At 43.0% G+C, this 6,930-nt stretch overlaps 1 non-coding gene across 1 annotated transcript; it reads right to left on the minus strand.

The window, feature by feature from the left end:
* Positions 1–6,040: 6,040 nt before the first annotated feature.
* trnas-cga (transfer RNA serine (anticodon CGA)) lies at positions 6,041–6,122 on the minus strand. Its single transcript has one exon. It is a non-coding gene; the product is annotated as a tRNA-Ser (tRNA).
* Between the last annotated feature and the right edge of the window lie 808 nt (positions 6,123–6,930).

Here is a 6,930-nt window from a genome sequence, read left to right on the forward strand (position 1 = left end):
AACACAGTGTGACTATGTCAAACTTCAATCGCATTGTTGTGTCATCTAAGATCAAAGTGAGAACCTCACTGCCATTTGCACTGGAAACATCAGAACACATAAGGTTATGGACTAAAGCCAGAAACTGGGAATGGAATAGACGAATGTCTTTAAACCAGACTGCACCATGGGCCAAATGGGCTTTTCCATTCTGCAAAACGTGAAGACGAGTAGAAAACAATCTGCAGTGAAACTGATCAGAAATGAAAGGGAAAAGCCATTTCATTGAGAATAAGTGCAAAGCGTCTGTCTTCATTCAGTGTAATGTCGTAGTGAGGATTTGGAACGAGAACTGCCATGGCATTAGTTCTATTTTCGGACAGGGAATGAATGTTTTATTGTGCAGGTATGTCGTGGTACCAGTATTTCTGACCACTGGTCCGTACCTGGTAATGCTTGGTTTTGTGCCAGGTTATTAAAAATCAAAAAGATGCAGGTTTTGGAAATCTGAACTAAAAACGAGAATTGATAGAGAAACCCGCTACACCTGGCAACATCTGTGGAGAGAAACAGATTTTTTTTTAGATGGACAGGAAACAGGTTAGTTATAGATTTCTAGATTATACTGTTGGGAAAATGATCATCTTACCTGTCGTATTAGGACATTTATCAAAATCACACTTGAGCTTACAAACGTCGAATTTACAATCTTAAAAGGACTTAATCAGCTGTCATGCTACATTCATTTTCCTGAGCTGGTGGAAGGCTATGTTTTAATGGCTACATTTCCTTTTGCTTTCTGTTAGTTAGCAGTCACGCCGAATGGAGAATTGTTCCTTTTAGTGTCTACCTCAATATGTGTCTCTGTTTTTCTATATTTGTCTCTGTATTCTCCTGGGCCTTTTTCACATTCTCCGACACTCTGGCTGGCCATATCCCTCATTTCCCATTTCTGCTTTGAAAAACCTGACATTCAGAGACAGTTTGAGATTCGAACTGCTGAGGGGCTTTCTGACGCCTGGCTGGAGTCGGTCGAAGTAGTCTCACATTCTCTGGATAATGCGTCTGTCACTTCGACCTGAGGCAAGAAGACATTTCTTCCTCAAAATCTAAAGACCCTATCGAAGTTAAAGTTGAATTCCTTATCCAACAGAAAAAGAAAGTAATTACATGATAGCTGAAGAACAAGGATGCATTTACTGTTGGTGTAGAACGAATGAATGGTGACAGCAGAGAATGAGGGTGATCATGTCGTGGTGTCAGTGCCATTACCACAACATTCCCCGGGAATGCTGCAGTGTCTCCTGCCTCACCAATAAATTTCCACAAAACTGGGAATGAAGGAATGAGAATAAGAGGATGAGAAGCAGAAGGGTTTGTGGAACTGCGGGAAGAATCTCCAGGTTAAAATTGTAGTTAAAAAGAGCAACATACACTACTGGATTTAAACCTGGAAAATGAAGCCGGAACGAGAAATCAGAATATACAGCAATTCAAACAGGACACTGAGTTTCTCGATCAGCAACACAATACTTGCGAGAAATAACGAGCTTTCAATACAATGAGCAGGCACCAGTGTGATGGGAGCTGCTTTTACCAGCTAATCCACGGCGCCACGTTAAAAGCCAGATTTGTCGTCCATATGTGCAATGTCTGAACCACTTAATCACAGGAATTCGAAAACGCGTTTTCTGTGTTAGCGTTGCTCAGTATGAATGGCAATCAAACTCTGCTTGTGCAAAAACAGACATTTCAATGCTGAGCATGCCCCACTGAAAAGGCAAAGAAAAAGACAGTATCCTCTTGCATTGGCATCCAACAGATATTTTCATCTGTTTAAACTGACAGAATAAAGAGGATGTGCTCATATCCTCTCGCGTCCAATTAACTACGTTAATACACACGCAGGGATGTTCAAACCAAGATGAACAGGCTCATTGTTGTGAATTGACAGCAGTGGTGAATTGACAGCATTGCGAACAGTGAGCAATAAATGCTGAACCAATAGCACTGACACTGAGCCTTGCACCATCAGCTCCACGCTCACAACTTGTGTCATGTCTCCTCGGCATCAGTGCATTTGACTTTAATTATTCTACCCTGCACCTCTCCTCAAGTTATTCCCGACCGCTTGCAGTGTCGAATTAGTGCATGCAATTATTAGAAATGCATTTCTGGGACACAGTTGTCTTTCAATGACATAAGATTCACTGCCCATCCCGAATTATCCCAAAGATGTAGGGGACGAATTACTTTTGTTAACTCCTCAAATCCTTAGTATGGAGATACTGAGAAGAAACCGCTAGAGATGGAGTTCCTGGATTGCGGAAAGCAGACCGACCCCACTCTGTCAATGTAACTCAACCAGGGGACAGAAGTCTGACATCACACGATCAATGTAGCTCAACGAGGAAATTATGGCCTGACCGCACTCTGTTAATGTAACTCACCCAGGAAGAGTAGACTGACGCCACTCTGTCAATGTTAGTCATCCAGGGAAGAGCAGACTGACCCAACACTTTATATGTAACTCACCCAGCAAATGGCTGACTGACACCACTCAGCCAGTATAATTACCCAAGAAAGAGCAGACTGATGCCACTCTGACAACGTAACTCACTCAGAGAAGAGCAGGCTGTACCCAGTCTGTCTCTGTGACTCATCCAGGATAGAGCAGGCTGATCTGATTCTGACAATGAAACACAAGCAGGGAGACGAGCCTGACCCCACTCTGTCAAAGTAACTGACTCAGAGAAGAGAAGACTTATTCCATTCTGTCTTGTGAATCATCCAGCGAAGACAGTGATGAAACCACACTTGCTGTTAAACTCAGACAGAGAAGAGCAGACTGTCACGACTCTGAGAAAGTAACACGCGTGTGGAGGAGTAGACTGACACCACTCTCTTAACGTAGCTCACCCAGGGAAGAGCAGACTGAGTGCACTCTGTGATATTACTTGCTCAGAAAGGAGCAGACTGACCCCATTCTGTTAATATGACGCTCCCAGGGAAGAGCAAATGAAGCCCAATCTGTCAATGTGATTCAAACAGGGAAGAGCACTCTGACCTCACGCCATCACTTTAACACAACTTGGAAATTGCAGACTGACCGCATTCTGTCAATGCAACTCGCCCAGGAAAGAGCAGACTGACGCCAATCTGTCAATGCAACTCACCCAGGGAAGAGCAGACTGATCCCACACTGTCCAAATAACTCACTCCGTGAAAAGCAGACTGACGCCACTCTGTCAATGTAACTCGCACAGGAAAGAGTAGACTGACGCCACTCTGTCAATGTAACTCACTGAGGGAAGAGCAGACTGACGCCACTCAGTCAGTGTTATTCACCCGGGGAAGGGCAGACTGACCCACACTCTCAGTGTAACTCAGCAGACTGATCCCACACGGTCAATATAAGTCATTCACTGAAGAGCAGTCTGACCCCACTCTATAAATGTAATTCCCCCAGGGAAGAGCAGACTGATCCCATTCTGTCTATGACACTCACCCAATGAATGAACAATAACCCCACTCTACCAATGTAACTCGCCAGGGAAGAGCAGACGGAACCCAGACTGTCAACATCAATAATCTAGGGAAGAGAATACTGACCCCGCTCTTTCTATTTCACTCAGGCAGGGAAGAGCAGACTGTCACCACTCTGTGAAAGAAGTTCGTCCAGGGAAGGGCAGACTGACCCTACTGTATCTGCGTGACTGACACAGGTAAGAGCAACTAACCCAACTCTGTCAATGTATCTCCCTCAGGGAAGAATACCCTGACCCCTCTCTGTCCATGTAGCTCACCCAGGAAACAGCAGACTAACCCCACTGTCTACTTAAGTTCAGAAAAATCCTCTGAAGTACTTCCTATCCAGACACTCTCCACATCATTGTCTCTGTAACCGTGTGCATTCAATGGCGATTCCAAATAACCTGCAAATGGTTAGAATGTGGCAGCAAACCAGAGCAACCACACAGACATTGGGCGAATGTGCAAACTTCCATCAGGCTGTCACCTAAGCCTGGAATGGAAACCAAACCCGACAGCAGTCGTGATTATAAAATGGCAGGACAGAAACCTGGCAAAAAGAATTGCGTCCCTGTGTGTTGCAGCGATGCTGAGTATTAATTAAGCCCCCTCCCTGTCGTTAAGTTCCATTTCCATCACTGCCAACCTTCTTCAAAGCAAAGCACGCACTTGCTTTTTCCAGACTTCCTATATCCCGCTTTCATCCCGCTTTTTACCCAATCAGGTTTCTGACTTCACAAACTACGTCATAACAGGGTGCCAACTGCAGGATGAGCTTTGTTCCGTTCTCCCCTGATGTTGGTGGGAGTATCCGACATATTCGAGTAGGACGTGATGCACTTGCGGGTGGGGTATTCGCGGCATTTCGGCTTCTTTTTTTCATTTTCGGTCTGAACTATTTCGAGTTCATTGCGCAGACTTCTGAAGAAGACTTTTTGGAGTCGAAATGGTAACTGTGTTTTCTCTCGAAAGACAGACGTAGCTTTATTTCTGTTCTCTTATAAATTGATCTTCTTCTGATCTTTGCAAGTGAAATAGGGTGCATTACTATTGCTCGGTTTTAGTTTCAAAATCAAGAGAAACATGAAGGAGAGAATATCAAAGAACACAAAGTGCAGAGTTGTTAAGATAATTTTTGCAGCAATGGTGGACAAGAAGGTCAAATTAAGATAACGGTTCAAGAACATTTAGTCTGTGGAAGTGGTATGTGACTTTAGTTCCAAATATATGTTTCCGCTCTTCCAGGACATCTTTTTGACTCCCCGAAAACATTGATTGTTTTCTGTATTCACTTTGTTTCGCGACATCTGTCTTCTGGTCGACCAGGGACAACTTGAATTTGCGTCTGCATTGAATACGATTTCGCTCTTTCTTTCGAGAAGCAAACCTGTGCATTATGTCCCACTTATCATGCAGTGGCTAAGAAGTTCAAAATGAATTACGGCTTTTGGATCGTGAGCAAGAATGAAGTGATCCACTTGCGAACAGATGTCACCACGCCCTATTCCTACATCGGGCCTGAACGGTCCATCGGCAGAGTCTGCAGACAGGAAATGTCTAAGTGACTAGTCCTTTGTTCAGTTAGATTTGATACCAATGGTAGTGCTGTTTTGGTGCAGAAATGTGTCAACATCTCTGATGTTAGAGTCAATATTTAAGTCACATCTACTCCATGGAGAGTCTTCTCATATCGGAACATGCTGACATGAAATCATCTAACTCTGATAGCAAAGGTTTTCTCATTAAACTGAGAGTATGTTTATCTAAGCAATTCAGACAGCCAGGATGAATAATTGGCATTTGGTTCTTCAAGCTGAGCTCTCCACACCAACTGCTCCAACGAAGGCCGTGGATAAGTTTCCCATCGATTATTTTGGTCAATATTAGCCTCAACAACAACCTATTGTTCTGAACAAAGCTACACCACAAGCAGAGGTTCAAGTCTGATTTTCATCGTTAATTTTCAATTTCAGTTCTTAATGCACAGTTTCTTATGAATGTGGACAGCAGAAGACCGTTAACATTCCATTTCTAATATTTCCAGAAAATTCTACTCCGCTGATATCACCTTGCCTTTTCACATCGCAAGCCAGGAACCTGGATCAGTCGAGTTCCTTGCCACACATGGAGTTGCTTTTTTCTAATTCATTGACCGCTGATATAATAGATCATTGACCTTGAGAGTCAGCTGTAAATTAGGTTCAACTTTCTCAGCTTGACTTTCATCTGATCCTTAAAAAAAAATCATCACCTGCAGGTAAGTGTATTGCATTGCTTCTTGTTTTGCTGAATTCCACCCCCCGAACATCCAAATTTCACGATAGTTCGACAAATGTGTTGAAACTGATTCGTGTTGGAAGTTGGTGGCTTTTGTGTCTCGACATATAATTTATTCAATTAGATGACTGGGTCAGTCTTGAAATTACTTCGGATTCCTCACAGTTGAAAATTTACTTTCGATTAAATGCAAAGCTCAAGCTCCACGAAATCCAAATCCTGCAAAGGAATTAATAACTTTTAAAAGATTCTACGCTGTGAACAGGATTCGAACCTGCGCAGGGAGACCCCATTGGATTTCGAATCCAACGCCTTAACCTCTCGGCCATCACAACTGCGGCCGAATCTCCAATTTTCATAGGAAAACAACTGAATTCATGAAATACGTAATTTGTTGGAAGAACAAATTGTCAAGACCCAAAGATTACGCCAATCCTTTGCAGAGACTCAGACGAACGTTCCCTTAGCAGATTGACAGGCTTTCACCGCAAACTAGATTCTGACACAGCTGAAGTTGTGGGAATGATTCTTTGTCGAATTATAGAGTCACGGATGTACACCACACGAAGAGAGGATCATTGTCTCACTGCGTCCGATCGATTTTGACTCAATTTCTCATCATCTGGTGCCAAATTCGATATGCTGTTGTGTTTTAATATTCATCGACATATGGTATTAGAAATATTGATGCTAAGTCCATAAACACGAGCTACATTCGTAAAAAAATATCGGAATTATAAAGAATGCAGGGGCCAATTTACACGAATGGATCCAGCAACTAATCCGTAAATTCTGACATCAGGTAATGAGCTTGTGAGCACAAGAGAGGAAGATTAACCGAAGATTTGGAACTTGAAATCGTCTTGACGGAATTATTTGCAAAGCTTTTGCGGTTTTTCTAGATTCAACAAGTCCTTGAACGATACAACACGGAAAGTGGCCCTTCTTTCCAACTTGACCATGGTGGACAGTTATCCTAAATTAATAGGTCCCATTTGCCAACATTTGGCCCACATCCCTCTAAACCTTGTTACTCATATATCCATTCAGATGCCATTCAATGTTATATTGTACCAGTCTCCAACAACTTCTCTGGCAGCTCATTCTGGACGCGTCTGAAAACGTTGCCCCTGACGTCCCTTT

The sequence above is a fragment of the Chiloscyllium plagiosum genome, unplaced genomic scaffold (genome assembly GCF_037043375.1).
Source record: "Chiloscyllium plagiosum isolate Xiang-an unplaced genomic scaffold, Cpla_swu_hap1 HiC_scaffold_44, whole genome shotgun sequence".
Taxonomy (NCBI): domain Eukaryota; kingdom Metazoa; phylum Chordata; class Chondrichthyes; order Orectolobiformes; family Hemiscylliidae; genus Chiloscyllium; species Chiloscyllium plagiosum.